Source organism: Capsicum annuum, chromosome 8 (assembly GCF_002878395.1).
Source record: "Capsicum annuum cultivar UCD-10X-F1 chromosome 8, UCD10Xv1.1, whole genome shotgun sequence".
Taxonomy (NCBI): Eukaryota; Viridiplantae; Streptophyta; class Magnoliopsida; order Solanales; family Solanaceae; genus Capsicum; species Capsicum annuum.
The window spans coordinates 79,767,340-79,785,542 of record NC_061118.1 but is presented as its reverse complement, the minus strand read 5'-3'; positions in this window follow the sequence as shown (position 1 = coordinate 79,785,542).

Sequence of the window (18,203 nt, the reverse complement as noted above, 5' to 3'; positions counted from 1 at the left end):
GCTCTAAATATGACTGTCTGAATAAGTAAGGAGTTGATGGGACATGTCCCCAACTAACACCAACTAATTAACTAATTAATGAGATGATAGAGAAATTATCATATCCTCGAAAGATGAGGACTCACTTCTAACTCTGACGACTGAACCTGGAAGCTACTGATGCTCTGGAGATGGTGTCTTTAAACCTATAGTATAAGACACCATAGCACAAATATGTTAGTACTTTGAATGTACTGGTATGCATGTGAGGTAGGTTGAATACATGGGGTTCATATGCATGAACAATACTGACTAACTGAATAATAATGAGCGTGAGAATACATGCAGGCATACATAGTAACTATATCTGAAATCGCGATAACATGAGTAGGCTAATGACTAACATGACTAATGGCTAAATTCTCATAACTGACAACATGAGTAACTATATATGAAAGTCCTGAATATGATGGAACTTTTTTTAGTTCTGTACTGTATCTTAGTTGACTACATCTGAAAGTCCTGAATTTTGAAGGACTATCTAAGTTCTTTTATTAAGACAGATACTGAGATTGTGGGAGGTAGTCATCTAACCGACATGCCCCAAATGATGCATTATAGCTAAATTGGGGTCCAATTTATGCACTAATTAGATGGGTGTCAATACTACGCCACTGGTAAGGACAACATCTGAGCGACCCTAATATAACAGATAACTCTAGTGAGAAGGGTAGGAACCCTCATATAGCAGTCTAAGAACCTCATCTACTCTCATATACCTGGCTATGATGTCTCAACCTATGCTGTCTATATAGTTCTGGATCACAATGATTACTTCTAAGAATCGCACCCTTATAAAACAGGTGGTTTCTATACTTGGGTTTGCTCAGTGCAAATTTCTACTCTCATCTGAATAGACACTCTACATGATTTACTGAACTAAATTTGGACTTAGTTACTGAATTCCATTGACTGACAGAATACTATTGATATATGAAAGCTGACTGAGTTTATGAGATCATGGAGATTTCCTGAGTCATAAGACTTTCTGAAGCCTAAGGATCACAGCTTGACTAAGAGTATCAAGAAAACATTACCTGACTCTAGGCACACAGCTATATTATTCGGGTACAAGTACCCCGAGGACTCAATTGTAGGAAACTGACATAATTTTACACTCTTGGATATATAACTAGAGTCCACAATTCATCATATAATAGTTGGGGAGTATTTCATGAGGAACCTGATTACCTTAGTTTAATACATGAACAAGAAAGCACAGAATCATGGTTTGTTTACATACTTCGACTATCATGGACATTCCATCAAGCAAGCATAATTCATAATCAATAATATGTAGGTCATGTTAAACATGAATATATTGCATGCATTTAGCATTTACAGCATAATTGAGTCATTATATGTGATTTCTATTATACTAGGCATTTTATCAAACACCTTGCATGCACCATTTAAGGAAAAGGTATGATCATAAATCAAATATATTATGATTCCATAATTTAACTTCATTTCATGGATTTCAACTCTAAACTAACATGGTTTTATGTAAACATCGTAAAGATTTATTCTTGGCAGTCACACAATCATAACAACATGAACATAATCAATTCACCACATTAATATCTTGGTATAGAATTTAAAATAGGATTCTTGGGCTTCATGGATGAAAGGAATCTACGAATGAACACTATACATACCATAGTTCATGATTTCGTGATGATTGATGGTGAAACCTTCTTGAATTCGAATCCCCAATAGAAACCATAGCTTGTTCTTGAGAGAAACTTGGGAGAAGAGATTATATTTTAGGTGAAAAGTGGTTGAATCACGTGTTAAATGGCTTAAATAGGAGTGGGAAGTTGACCCTTTTAACCCTGGATGCATCATTTAATTTTAGTAAAAATTTCCCAAATTGGACCCCTAGCGTGAGGATGCACTATTGCGCCGTGTCACTGGAATTTGATAATTGAGAAATTAAGGGATGGCGCGACATGGAGCCATCGCGTTGCCCCTTCTTTTCTGAACTGAAACATTGGCGCGACCCAGGGGAAATCGCGCTGCGACACTGGGAAAAAAAATTCTAAATTTAGGCCCTGGCGCGATGCGCCATAATCACGGACCCCTATTGGAATTTTCCAAATGACATTTCCTCTTGTGGCATGGCGCTCCACTAACTAATATGGCGTTGTTTTACGACGGGAACTTGAAATAGTCATAACTTCTGATCCGATTATCGGATTTGGACAAATCTTGTATCAATGGAAAGATTATTGAATTTTCCATATGACAGAAAGGGAAAATCCTGAAAATTCCGCATGGAATAACCATCATTAAATTTAAAACATAATATTAGACATTATTGAGATGAAATTAGCTAGAAAAAAGTATGGGGTATTACAACTCAAGAACCCTATTTTAAATTATGAATCATGATTATCATGTTATGGGTTGCTCAAATTATGTGATGGTTGTTGTTTGATTCCCATGTTGGGATCCTTATGTGAAATTATGAAAACTACGTTAGCATATAAATTGAAATCCATGAATTTGGTGGTTTATGATTTATGAAATTTGTTGATTTCACCTATGCCTTAAGTTGTGCATGTAAGGTATTTGATAAAATTTCTAAACGGAAATAAATTATGTACTACAGCTAAATTGTGAACCAAATGACAATGTATGCTTTCACCTTATGTTCAAAATGAATTCTATGTTATTCTTATGTATTGAAATTGCTTGTGGAATTGCTCTTGAGTTAGCCTTATGAAATTATGCTATTTATACATGCTATCTTATTCACGTACCAAGCTATGATAATCAAATGCCCATGAAATATCTCCAACTATTGTATTATGGATTCATGATGTTGATCATGTATTCAATAATGTCATGCCTCATCAATTTTCTTCCGTCGAGTCCTGGGGGTACTCGTACCCAAAAAAAATATAGTTGAATCCTAGATTTAGTGTCATGTTTTCATGATATCCTCAGTCAAGCCATCGTCCATAGAACCCACTCAGTCATGTGACTTAGGAAAGATCAATAATTGAGTAATCTTAATAGTATTCCATCAGCTAACGAAACTCTATGAATTCAGTCTAGTCCAGTTCAGTTAATCATGTCCAGTGTCTATTCAGATGTGATTAGGAATTAGCACCGAGTGAACCCAAGGATAGGAACTCACCTATTATATGAGGGTGTAATTCTTAGAAGCAATCCTTGAATTCCAGAATTACGTAGACAATATAGGTTGAGACGTCATAGTCTATTATAAGAGGGTAGATGAGGTGGCTTAACTTGTTATTTGAGGGTTCCTACCATTCAAACTAGAGTTACCTATTATATAAGGGTTACTCACAGATTGTCCTTACCAGTGGTGCGGTATTGACACCCTTCCAATTGGGGTTATAGATTGGAACCCAACTAAGCCATAATGGTGTATTAGGGGTATGTCGTTTAGATGACTACTTCCCATAATTTTTTTATAGAATGCAAGGCTGCTAGATACAGTCAACTCAAAATAGTGTGAAGCTCAGCTTGTTATATCAGAAACTAGACTATCAGATACAGTCGCTCAATATTATTTATTTCAGTTATAAAGTTATCAGTATCTCATGTTATCAGTACTCAGACTTAGTAATCATGTTATCACGACCCTAGTTACAGTTATTATATATTCATGTATGTATTCTCACATTCATATTATTTAGTTAGTTAGTATAGATCATGAATGTAAACCCTTTGCATTCATCCTACCTGACATGCATACTAGTATATTCAAAGTACTGACGCATTTACGCAATGGTGTCTTATACCATAGGTTCAGAAGCATGAGCTCCAGAGCATCAGTACCATTCCAGTCGCTGCAGTCAGAGGTAGAAGTGAATCCTCATCTTTCGAGAACATGATCATTTCTTTATTATCTCATTAATTAGTTTATTAGTTAGAGTTAGTTGGGGACATATCCCATCATCTCCTAATTCAGACAGTTATATTTTAGAGGCTTTTCAGACTACAGTATGTTTAGACAGTTTTGTTTTAGGTATTTATACCCTATCCTTGATGTTATATTTTATCGGATATTATGTTACAGTTTAAACTTTATGGCCTTTCAGTTCATGTTTCCACATTATATAGTATATCATGCAGTATACATGCACAAATATCAGTCATGAGTTAGCTTGTGGTCCTTCGGGGTCATGAGCACCGTGTAGAATTCTGAGTACTAGATTCGGGGTGTTACAAACTTGGTATCAGAGCCTAAGGTTCAATAGTGTCCTAGGAAGTCTAAAATCTACATCTAGTAAGGTCTTGTACATACGTGTATTGCATGCCACATTTATGTACAAGAGGCTATGAGATGTTTTAAGAACACTTTCCTTCTTTTAGTATTCATATCGTGCCAGTGAGCATAATCTTAAGTCAATATCTCAGTATAATCTATTTTTCCCTTTATTCTACAGAACATGCCTCCTAACAAAACAAATTGGAATCAGTCAGCCCCTTAGCCCGAAGAACCTTTGGGCGAACATATTTCTTATGTAGTGTTTAGAGTTGTATTCACTACTCTTCCTTATACAGTTGCCGCTTAAAATGAATGACCAGCTATTATTCCGGCTAACCCAGTGGCCAATTTAGCAGCATCCCAGATTCAGGACTTCACCTAAATGAATTCTACATCCTTTCTCAGGGCTAAATCAAATGAGGACACTCAGGAATTCATCAATCAGGTTTATAAGGTTACTAATATTATGGGGGTGTCAGTTGTTCAGAGTGTTGAGCTAGCTGCATATCAGTAGCAGGATGTTGCTCACACTTAGTACAAGTAGTGGAAGTCAGAGAGGTCAGTAGATGCAGGACCTATAGAGTGGTAGAAATTGGTCACCACATTTTTAGAGAGGTTCTTTCTCCTAGAGATAAGAGAAGCTAAGGTGTTAGAGTTTATCAACCTCAGGCAGAGCAACATGACGGTGAAAGAGTATTCTTTTAAGTTTCCTCAATTAGCCAGATAAGCCCCTCATGTAGTTTCAGACAGCAGGGCTAAGATGAGTAAGTTTGTTTCTGGGGTGAATAATAGTGTGGTCTACGAGTGTAGGTCTATGATGTTGAATAGTGACATGACTTAGCTAGGCTTATGACTCATTCACAGTAGATAGAGGAGAAAAAGAGTAAGATGAGGAGAAGCAGAATAAGAGTGCAAGGACAGGTAGTTTCTACTTTGCTCAGGATAATCAGAAGAAGGAAACCATTCTCAATTTCATCCTAAATCATCAGTTCTAACTCCTTCTTCAGCTGGTGTTCCAGTTCCTAAGTTCAGGGATGGTAATAAATATAGAGAGCTAGGCTAAGTATCAGGGCAGTATTAGCAGTGCCTGCACCTATGCTCTTTTCCAGACTTGTGGCAAGCACTATCAGGGTATTTTTAGAGTTGGCAATGGTTTTTGTTTTGGATGTGGTAAACCAGGATACAGAGTTAGAGACTGTCCTCAACTAGGTCCTCAGGGTTAGTAGAACCGTTCCTCAGCTTAGTCTAGTTGTCCAAATTAGCAAGGTACCACTTCTAGTGCTACTAGTGGGCAACGCCCAAATAGACTTTATGCTCTCCGGTCTCGACAAGATCAAGAAATTTCTCCTAATGTTGTTACTGGTATGTTATAGATCTTTCATATGCATGTTTGCGCTTTGCTAGATCCAGGTGCTTCCCTATCTTTCGTTACTCCCTATATAGCAGTTGATTTCGCAGTCAGTCCCAAAATTCTGGTAGAGCTCTTTTTAGTCTCTACACCAGTGGATAAAATTATCATAGCCCAGTAGGTATATAGGAACTACCCGATTAGGATATTTTAGAAACTCACCTCAGCTGATTTAGTTGAATTAGAGATGACAGATTTTGATATTATTCTCGGCATGGATTCTCTTTATTCCTACTATTCCATAGTCGACTATAGACATAAAATAGTCCCGTTCTAGTTTCCAAATAAACCTATCCTAGAGTGGAAGGGTAGTGTATCCGCTTTTAGAGGTCAGTTTATTTCCTACCTTTGGGCACGAAAAATGATATCTAAGGGATGTGTCTATAATCTTGTTCGAGTTAAGGACACAAGTTCTAAAACTCCCAACCTTGATTTAGTCCCAATCACAAATGAATATTCAGATGTATTTCCCAATGATCTTCCAAGAATTCCTTCGGAAAGGGAAATACACTTTGGCATTGATCTTCATCCAGATACTCAGCCTATATTTATTCCACCATATAGATGGCAGCTGTAAAACTTAAAGAACTCAAAGAATAGTTGAAGGATATCTTAGATAATGGATTCATCAGAACCAGTGTGTCCCCGTGGGGCACACCAGTCTTATTCGTCTGAAAGAAAGATGGTTCGCTCAGAATGTGTATTATAACCGTCAACTCAATAAAGTCACGGTAAAAAAGAAGTATCCCCTTCCCAGAATTGATGAATTTTTTGACAAACTTTAGGGTGCCAGCTATTTCTCTAAGATAGACCTCAGATAAAGCTACCATCAACTCAAAGTCAGAGAATGTGACATTTCGAAGACAGCCTTTCATACTCAGTATGGTCACTTTGAATTCCTAGTGATGTCTTTTGGTCTTACCAATGCCCCAGCATCTCTCATGTACTTCATGAACCGTGTGTTCAAACAATACTTGGACATATTCGTCATAGTCTTCATAGATGATATTCAAGTCTATTCCCACAGTGAGCATGATCATGTGGACTGTCTCAGAATTATAGTTCAGACTCTCAGAAATCATTTGTTGTTCACCAAGTTTAGTAAGTGTGAATTTTGGCTAAGGTCAGTAGCATTTATTGGACATATCATTTCCAGTGATGGCATTAGGGTTGATCCTCAAAAGACCAAAGCCATAAGAAACTGGCCTCGACCTGTCTCTCTATCAGATTTCAGGAGTTTCTTGGGTTTGGCTAGCTATTACAGATGGTTTGTTAAAGAATTTTATTCTATTGCATGCCCCATGTCTAAATTGACTCAGAAGAAAGTCAAGTTTTAGTAGTCAGAACCTTGCGAGAAGAGTTTTCAAGAGTTGAAAAGTCAACTTACCTCAACCCTAGTTTTTGCTCTTCCAGATGGTCCAGATGGGTTTGTAGTGTACTGGATGCATCCAAAGAAGATTTGGGTAGTGTTCTCATGCGTTATGTTAAGGTTAAATCAAATTCCACCATACATCTTAAACCCCATGAGAAGAATTATCCTACTCATGATCTTGAGTTAGTAGCCGTAGTATTTTCCTTAAAGATTTGGAGGCATTATTTGTACGATGTTCATGTAGATGTGTTCATAGATCATAAAAGTCTCCAGTATGTCTTTTCTTAGAAAGATCTCAATCTTTGCTAGAGAAGGTAGTTAGAGCTCCTGAAAGATTATGACATAAGTGTCCTTTATCATCCGGGCAAAGCCAACATAGTGGCCGACACTCTCAGTGAACTATCTATGGGTAGTGTAGCTCATGTTGAGGACAATAAGAAGAATTTAGCTTAGGAAATCCATCAACTTGCCAGACTAGGCGTTCACTTAGTCAATAAAAAAGAGGCTGATATACGGGTTCAGAGTAGTTCAGAATCATCTCTAGTTTCTATGGTGAAAGAAAAGCAAGATAGAGATCCCAGTCTAGTCGAGTTAAAAGAGTTAGTCAAGGAATAGAAAGTAGAGGTTTTCTCCCAAGGGGGAGATGGTATTTTGTTTTTTCACGGTCGTCTGTGTGTTCCAAGTGTAGATGACTTAAGGTAGCAAATTCTTGCAGAAACGCATAGTGCGCGCTACTCTATTCATCCAAGGGCCACAAAGATGTACCGTGACTTGCAAAAGATCTATTGGTGGAGTACGATGAAGAGAGATATTGCAGCATTTGTGGCTAAGTGATCTACAAGTCAGCAAGTTAATATAGAGCATTAAAAGCCTTGTGGGTCCATGAAAGAGTTCCATATTCCTACTTAGAAGTGGGAAGAAGTGAACATGGACTTCGTGACGAGTTTGGCTCATACTCGTCATCAATATGATTTAGTTTGGGTCATTGTAGACAGAATGACCAAATCAGCTCATTTCCTTCCAGTCCATACCTCTCATTCAGCTTAGGATTATGCCAAGCTCTACATCAGAGAGTTAGATTGCATGGTGTTTTGCTATCCATTATCTCAGATAGAGGTACCCAGTCACCTCTCACTTCTAGAGATCATTCCAAAAGGATCTTGGTACCCATGTTCATCTTAGTATAACCTTCTATCCTTAGACATATGGTCAAGTAGAAAGGACCATTCAGACTCTAGAAGATATGCTGTGAGCGTGTGCAATTGATTTCAAGGGTAGTTGGGATGACCACTTTCCTTTGATTGAGTTTGCATAAGATAATAGCTATCATTCTAGTACTAAGATGGCTCCATTCAAAGATCTCTATGGTAGGAGATGCAGATCTCCAGTTGGTTGGTTCGAAGTTAGTGAGGCCTAAAAAATAAGGTCTGACTTAGTATTCGATGCTTTAGAAAAAGTCCAGTTGATCAGAGGAAGACTCCAGGCTTCTCAGAGCCGACATAAGTCTTATGCTGAGATCTCAAGTTCATGATTGGTGACTATCTCTACCTAAAGATCTCTCCCATGAAGGGAGTGAAGTGGTTTGGCAAGAAGGGAAAGCTTTGTCCCCGATATGCCGGTCCCTTCAAAAATCTCAGTCGATTTGGCAAAGAAGCTTATGTGCTTGAATTACCTTCATATCTAGCCGCAGTTCATCCATTCTTCCATGTCTCTTTGTTCAAGAAGTGCATAGGTGACCCAGAAGTTGTAGTCCCTATTCAGAGCATAGATGTTTAGAACAACCTCTCTTATGAAGAGATTCTAGTCAAAATCCTAGGCTATCATATTTGTAGACTGAGGAATAAAGAAATCCCTCTATTCAAAGTTCTTTGGTGAAATCAGTTTGTTGAGGGAGCTACATGGGAAGAATAAGTAGATATGCGAACCAAATATCCTCACCTCTTCTCCGTCAACTTAGATCTAGCTCAAAGTAACAGTTCTCCTTAAGTTTTTTAGTCTTCATGTCCAGATTTTAGTCTGGTACTAGTCTCATGTTTAGGATTCTATTTAAACTGGGTACTAAGTACCATTGTATATTCAGTCATATGTTCATGCATCAGATTAGTCATATATTCATGCATCAAATTAGTCATGTTTTCATTCATTAGACATGCATTCTCCTAGTGAGAAATTCAGTTATCAAAAATCTCAATCATGTGTTCATGAGTCAGTTAAGTCATGAAATCATGCATCAGATATGCACGCTCAGTATAAATCCCAGAAATGTCAATTATGTTTTAGTTGTTCGTGATCAACTAGCACTTTAGCTCATCGTTTCTCCCATCTCAGTCAGTCGCATTTTAGGACGAATTTTCCCAAGGGGGAGATATTGTAATACCACAAAGTTTCTTAACTAATTTAATCCCAAAAATGTCAAGTATTGTCTTCTAAATTGAATGATGTTTATTCCATGAGGAATTTTTAAGATTTTCATTTTTTTTCATGTGGAAAATTCAATAAGTTTTCCATCTATATAAGATTCTCGCAAATCCGATAACCGGGTAAGAAGTTATGACTATTTCAAGTTTCCATCGTAAAACACCGCCATATTAGTCAGTGGCGCAGCGTACCACAAGAGAAAATGGCATTTGTCAAATTCCAGTAAGGGTCCGCAATGGTAGCGCGTCGCGCCAAACTTCCAGATCACAAATGAAGTGACAACGCGATGGCTCCACGTCGTGCCATCCCCTAATTTTCCAGTTATCAAATTCCAGTGACACGGCGTGATAGCGCGGCATGATGCTAGGGTCCAGGTCAGGAAATTTTCACCAATTTTAAAAGACACGTCCAAGGTTAGAAGGATTAATTTCCCACTCTGATTTAAACCCAATAACACGTGATTTAGCCATTCTTCACTCAAAATATACTTGTTTCTCTCAATTTTCTCTCAAGAACAAACTAGGGTTTCAATTGGGGATTCAATTTCAAGAAAATCTCTCCATCAATCTTCACTAAATCAAGAACTAAGGTATACGTTGTGTTAGTTTATGGATTCTTTCATCCATAAAGCTCAAGAACCCTATTTTAAATTATGAATCATGATTATTATGTTGTGGGTTGCTCAATTTTTGTGATGGTTGTTGTTTGATTCCCATGTTGAGATCCTTAGGTGAAGTTATGAAAAGTACATTAGCATATAAATTGAAATCTATGAGTTTGGTGGTTTATGATTTGTGAAATTTGATGATTTCACCTATGCCTTAAGTTGTGCATGTAAGGTGTTTGATAAAATTCCTAAAGGGATAAAAATTATGTACTATAGCTAAATTGTGACCCAAATGACAATGTATGCTTTAACGTTATGGTCAAAATGACTTCCATGTTATTCTTATGTATTAAAATTGCTTGTGGGATTGCTCATGAGTTAGTCTTATGAAATTATGCTATGTATACACGCTATCTTATTCACGTACCAAGCTATGATAATTAAATGCCCATTAAATATGTCCAACTATTGTATTATGGATTGTTGATGTTGGTCATGTATTCAACAATGTCATGCCTTGTCAGTTAACTTCCATCGAGTCCTGGGGGTACTTGTACCTAAAAAAAACTATAGTTGTGTGCCTAGATTTAGTGTCATGTTTTCATGATATCCTTAGTCAAGCCATGGTCCACAGAACCCAGTCAATCATGTGACTTAGGAAAGCTCTGTATTTAGTAATCTTAATAGTATTCTATCAGCTAACGAAACTCGATAAATTCAGTCTAGTCCAGTTCAGTTAATCATGTTCAGTGTCTATTCAGATGGGAGGAAGAATTAGCACCGAGTGAACCCAAGGATAGGAAATCACCTGTTATATGAGGGTGTGATTCTTAGAAACAATCTTTGAATTCCAGAACTACGAAGCCAGCATAGGTTGAGACATCATAGCTTGTTATATGAAGGTAGATGAGGTTGTTTAACCTGTTATTTGACGGCTCCCACCGTTCTTACTGGAGTTACCTATTATATGAGGGTTACTCATATATTGTCCTTACCAATGGCGTGGTATTGACACCATTCCAATTGGGGTTACATATTAGACCCTAGCTCAGCCATAATGGCGTATTAGGGGCATGTCGGTTAGATGACTACTCCCTACATTTTTTATTATAGAATTCAGGGCTTTCAGATACAGTCAACTCAAAATAGTGCGGAACTCAGCTAGTTCCACCAAAAAATAGACTGTCAGATTATTTGCTCAGTATCCGTTATTTCAGTTATACAGTTATCAATATCTCATATTATTCGTACTCAGACTCAGTAATCATGTTATCACAACCCTAGTTACAGTTATTATGTATTCATGCATGTATTCTTACGTGCATATTATTCAATTAATTAGTATAGATTATACATGTAAACCCTGTGCATTTAGCCTACCTCATATGCATACCAATACATTCAAAGTACTGACACATTTGTGTTATGATGTCTTATACTACTGACACATTTGTGTTATGTTATCATTTCTTTATTATCTCAATAATTAGTTTATTAGTTGGAGTTAGTTGGGGACATGTCTCATAATCTCCTTATTCAGAAAGTTGTGTTTTAGAGGCTTTTCAGACTACAGTATGTTTAGATAGTTTTGTTTTGGGCATTTATACCCCATCCCAAATGTTATATTTTATCGGATATTATGTTACATTTTGAACCTTATGACCTTTCAGTTTATGTTTCTACATCATATAGTATATCATGCAGTATACAAGCACAGATATCAGTCATGCGTTAGCTTGTGGTCCTTCAAGATCATAAGCACCATTTAGCGTTCTGAGTACCAGAGTCGGGGCGTTACAAGCATGATACTCAAATACTGTACATGCGCCTCACTATTCCTCGAATTCACAAGGATGCGATCAATGAACACAATTAGAAAGGAGTCTAAATATGTCTGGAATACTCGGTTCATCAAATCCATGATCATGGCTAGGGCATTAGGCAACTTAAAAGACATTACTAAGAACTCATAATGACAATAATGGGTCCTAAAAGTTGTCTTTAGGACATCTTCATCCCAAATCCTCAATTGATGTTAGCTAGACCTGAAATCAATCTTAGAAAAAATGGCTGCACCATGAAGCTGGTCAAAAAAATTATCAATGGAAGGAATATGATAACGGTTAACCTTGTTAAGTAGCCTATAATCAAAGCACATATGTATAGAATTATCCTTCTTCTTTACAAATAATATGGTATCTCCCCACGAGGACACACTAGGTATAAATAAAAACCTTACCAAGAATATCTTGAAGATAAGAATTCAGCTCTATAAGCTATGCAGGACCTATACAGTATAGTGCCATGGAAATAGGTTAGGTCCTAGGCTCGAGATTAATGGCAAACACAATCTCACGGAAAGGGGGAATATTAAGAAGGTCGGTAGGGAACACATTAGGAAACTCACAAACAATCGGAAAAAAGTCAAGTGACAGACTCTCCAAAATAGTATCACAAATATAAGAGATATAAGACTCACAACCCCTTGAAATAAGTCTACTAGCACACATATAAGAGATAATCTCCATCGGCTCACATCTAACAGCTCCCTGCCATAAGACTGGGGGTACGCCAGGCATGGCTAAGGTAACAGTCTTGACAAAATAATCAATGGTCGCATGATAGTGGGTTAACCAATCTATGCCAAGAATCACACAAAAATCCAGTATTTTTAGAATAATAAGATTAGCACAAGTATCAACACTACTAACTGTCACAATATATGACCTGAATACTTGATTCACTAATAAATAATTACCCACATAAGTAGATATGTGCAATGGTACACACAATGAATCACTAGTAAACTCTAATTGTGGTATATAATAAGTAGATATATAAGAATAAGTGGATCCCAGATAAAATGAAAAAAGGGTAGACATCCGGTAGACCAAAATCATACCTATAACTATAGCATCCAAGCTCTTTACCATTGGTCTAGAAAGTAGTACATAATACTTACCACGCCCACCATCGGGATGGGCACCTAGCTGACCTTCTATTCTGCCTACCTGAGAACCTTCTTGAGCTCCTTGGTAATCACCTTTACAACCATGAGAACCACCTTTACCCAAGGGATGAACTACTCTAATAGGGAAAGTACTCTGATTTGAAACAACTATCATCCCATAACCAAGGCAATCTCGTGAGTAGTGACTAGGAAGTCCACAGGTAAAATAGGAAACTTGAGCAGAACTAGAACCAACAGATCTAGAAAACTCAAAATTACCACCACATCTAGAATAACTCAAAGAGGAACCTCTCAAAGATTGATCACCACCTTTATCATGGTTATCGCTAATAATAAATTGACCTTCGTCAGTAATCTAAAAAGCTTCCTGAAGTGGTTCACTAGGCTAAAAAGATGGATGCAGAGAATACCAATATGAGAGCTACCACCTCTAAATCAAGAAATACTATGGATCTCACTAAATTGGCCCTAGGACCTGTGCCTCTTAAAAAGAACCGCACGACTCTCACGATGAATCTCCTCCATCATCCTAACATGATCTAAACTGTCAGTAAAAGGCCTACTTACTATAACTAGACTTTGAGTATCCATACGAAAGGGGAGTCTCAACCCTCTAACAAAATAGTGAACTCTTTCATACTCTACATCTAAAATAGAAGTTGTATATCTTGCCAATTCATGAAATGGGGATCATACTCAGAAAATATTATGGAACCCTACTCCAATATTCTCAATTGATCTCTAAAGTTATGCGACATGTAATTCTCCAATAACAACTTGGAAAACTGAGTCCATGACAATAGAAAAGATCCAGCTGGTATAGAATCCAAGTAACCTCTCCACTAATGAAGAGCAGACAAGTCCAACTGAAATATTGTTAAATATATACCACACATCTCAACAAGGCCCAAACGAAAAAGCTTATACTCATAATCAAATAGAAACTCGTATGCATCCTCACCTGGAGCACAAGAAAACCTAGTTGGAGCCTACCTTAAGAATCTACCCAAAATCTTTGCTCCTCAGGAGTCAAAGCAGGTTGGGTTACAACTGGCTAAGTAGCTACTAGCTAAAAAACTACCCATATAGAAGGAACCTCAAATCTAGGAGCCGTAGTTCTACATTGTTTCCTACCTCAGTAGTACTCTAAATAGTAGACTATATGTGATCAAATTGCATGTCACCAGCAATCCCAAAAATTTGAATCAAGCCATCTCTCATAAATAAAGAGGGAATAAAACCTAGTAGAGCCTCAGCTGGTCCCTGGTCCACCACTAGCTGTGGCAGAAGAATATTAAGGTCAGGTGCAGGAATATGGTTTGAGAAAGGTGGCCTATACTGGCCACTAGCAGGGGAAACTTCATGAGGTTATCCTCGACCTCTAGGTCATCCATAAGCCTCAGCTGGTCCCTCGACCTTTAGGTTACCCTTACCTCTCATAGCAATAGCAAATGTCCTAGCCATCTATAAAAAGTATAGTTGAGGAAATAGTCTATAAACTAACTCAGACTATTAGCATTATATGAGTGAACTAAGTAAAGAACTCTTAAAATGTCCCATAGACTCATGAATATAGGAAACAGATGTCAACATTCTAATTTGTAGGACTTAATTAGACACTTGCTCTTGTACCAATAACACTGGTGAAACCTAAGCTCTGATATAAGTTTGTCACAACCCAATTTATAACTTATGGTGGAATCTACCAAATCACGCTAGTAGGTAAGCCAATCCCTAACTTGATGCTAAGGCAATGAGTTAATTTGGATGGAAATGCCTAATAAAGGCTAAAAACATTGAACACAAGTTAATATAAAGTAGTGTTCTAATATAGATAAACTGACAACACGAATACTAATCCCATGGCGTGGTATAGTCAGTACAAGAGCAAATAGTATTAATAATACAACCCAATGGTCTAAAAGTAGCCAATAAATAAATCTCAATGCAAAAGATTAAATAATAATAAAATAAAAAGAAATAGGTGACTCAAACTACAAGAGCTCACTGTATATTTAGTATATCAAAAATTTATGAACTCAAATCAACGGCATCAACTAGTACACAAATCTGCAGTAAAAAGGTATAAAAGTGTAGTTTGAGTACCAAAATAATGGGTACATTGTAGGCATCATCTGTCGATTGAGCTAAGTTGTGATATAAAGATGATAGAATACAAGATAATCATAACTAGATTAAAGTATAGAATCAAAACTGAATCATCTCCATTAGCACTGTATTTTATAAGTAATTAAACTGGAATAATAGTATAACATAAGCCATTTACATATGCCAGTACCATCATGCAAAGGAAATAGAAAATTCAGAAATAATAATGCATTATAAAGCAAAACCACGAGTAGACACAAGTACAAAGTCGACTCCCACATGATAAATAGTACACAAAGTAAAGAACTCATCACAACATCCCATACTACACGAGATTAGGCCCAAGAGAAATAATAAAGCACTAAAACAATAACATATTAAAATCTCATAATTTTTCAATCGTATTCCATATTTTCTTCAATCAGACATTTTATTGGACTTTTATTAATTACTAACATTGACCATATAACTATATCCCATACTATTACCATCATTGGCCTCTTATTATTAATACTCATTGACCATCATTTGCTAGCTAAACAAAGACCACTAACTAATTCATTAGATTACTAACCATCAAATAATCCTAGTCATTTATTAGACTACTATTTATCATATATTCATTTAGATAACCAACACTCCCTACTGAACATTATTTGTCATTGGTAGTACTAGTTAAGTGAATTCTCATTTTACACTTAGTTTCCTGCTTAACAACTAGTCTTGATTAATCATTTAAAAATATCCACCATAAATCCTTATTTAACATTAATCATCAACTACCCCATATTATATGTATTTAACACTAGTGAGGTATAACTGGCACCCTAAGGAAAACATTGCACCCATATTACACATAAGGATTTATATATATAAGATTATGTATATATTTGTTATACATAAGTTACCTAGGAAGGAGGCTAAGTTAGCAGTTATGGCTGCTATAATGAAAGTGTTTGAGAGTTGTATGCAGGGTTAGAAGAGAAAGAAGGAGAAAAAAAGTTGTTTAGGTTTTCTAAGGCTAGGGAAAGGAAGGGTCATGACTTCTACCAGGTGAAATGCATTAAGATGGAGAATGGTAAAGTATTGGTAGAGGAAGGTCACATTAAGAAAAGATAGCAGTCGTATTTTCATAGGCTCTTGAATAATAAAGGGGATAAATTTATTGAGTTAGGCAAGCTAGAGCACTCTGAGGAGTGTCATGATTTTAGTTATTATAGATGTTTTAAGATGGAAGGGGTCATTGAGGTTGTTCACAGGATGCAAAGGGGTAAGGCAACGGGGCCTGATGAGATATTTGTAGATTTTTGGAAGTTTTCTGGAGAGGCTAGTCTAAGGTAGTTGACTGAATTATTTAATAGCATTTTCAAGGTGGTGAAAATATCTGCGGCTTGGAGATAAAGTACTATGATAACTCTTTATAAGAACAAGGGTGATATTCAGAGTTGCAACAACTATAGGGGTATTAATTTATTGAGTCACACTATGAAGATTTGGAAGAGAGTGGTCAAGTTGAGGTTGAGGAGGATAGTGTCTATTTTGGAGAACCAATTTGGATTTATGACCAGGTTCTCGACGACGGAGGCTATTCATGTAGTAAGGAGACTGGTGGAACAATATAGGGAAAGGAAGAAGGATCTGCACATGGTTTTTATCGACTTGGAGAAGGCATATGACAAAGTCCCTTAGGAGGTTCTTTGGAGATTCTTGGAGATGAGCAGCATCCCGGTGGCATATACCAGAGCAATCAAGGACATATATGATGGAGCTAAGACCCAGGTGAGGACGGTAGGAGGAGGTTTAGAGCATTTTCCTGTCTTAATAGGGTTGCATCAGGGATCTACTCTAAGCATATTTTTATTTGCTTTGGTGATGGATGTGTTGGTGTGGCGTATTTAAGGAGAGGTGACTTAGTGTATGATTTTCATAGATGATGTAGTTTTGATTAATGAGACATGAGGGGGTGTGAATAATAAATTAGAGGTGTGGAGATAGACCCTTGAGTCTAAAGGGTTCAGGTTGGGTAGGAGTAAGACAAAATATTTGGAATGCAATTTTAATGACTTAAGGCAGGAGAATGGGGTAGTAGTAAGGTTGGACTCCCACGTGGTATGTAAGAGGGATAGTTTTTAAGTATCTCGATTTAATGATTCAGGGGAATAGTAAGACTGACGAGGATGTCTCCCACCATTTGGGGCTAGATCGATATAGTTAAAGCTCACCTTGGGGGTGTTGTGTGATAAGAAGGTGCCACCAAAGCTTAAAGGAAAGTCTAGCCATGTTGGATGGAGAGGAGTATTGGCCAGTCAAGAACTCCCATATTCAAAAATTAAAGGTAGCGGAAATGCGGATGTTGCATTTGATGTGTGGGCTTACCAGGGGTGATAGAGTTTGGAATGAGTCTATGCGGAAGAAGGTTAGAGTGGCTTTGGTGTAGGACAAGATGCGGGAAGTCCGATTGATATGGTTTGGACACTTAATAAGGAGGGGCACGGATGCCCTAGTTCGTAGGTGTGAGTGGCTATCTTTTGATTGTTTTAGATGGGTAGGGTAGGCCGAAGAAATATTGGAGAAAGGTGATTAGGTGGGACATGGAGCTGTTATATTTTTATGAGGACATGACTCTAGATAGGAAGATCTGGAGGACGTAAATTAGGATAGAAGACTAGTTCCAGTTTGGGTAGTTAGGGCAGGGTTTTACTTGGTGGGTGGATTTTTCTTCTTATTACACCTTGTTTTATGCTATATTACAAACTTGTTTACTAGTCTTTGTGTACTATTCCTTATGGGTGTCGTATTTAAGTCGTGTCATCTTGTTTCATGCTTTACTATGGATTTGATTATTATTCCTTGTCTTGATCCGGGGGTCTATCGAAAATAGCCTTTCTACTTCTCCGGAGGTAGTGGTATGGACTGTGTACATCTTACCCTCCCCAGACCCCACTATATGGGAATACACTGGGTTTGTTGTTGTTGTATAGTACAAGCTTGACTCGAACTGGTACATGTACACATAGGTACATGAAATAATCA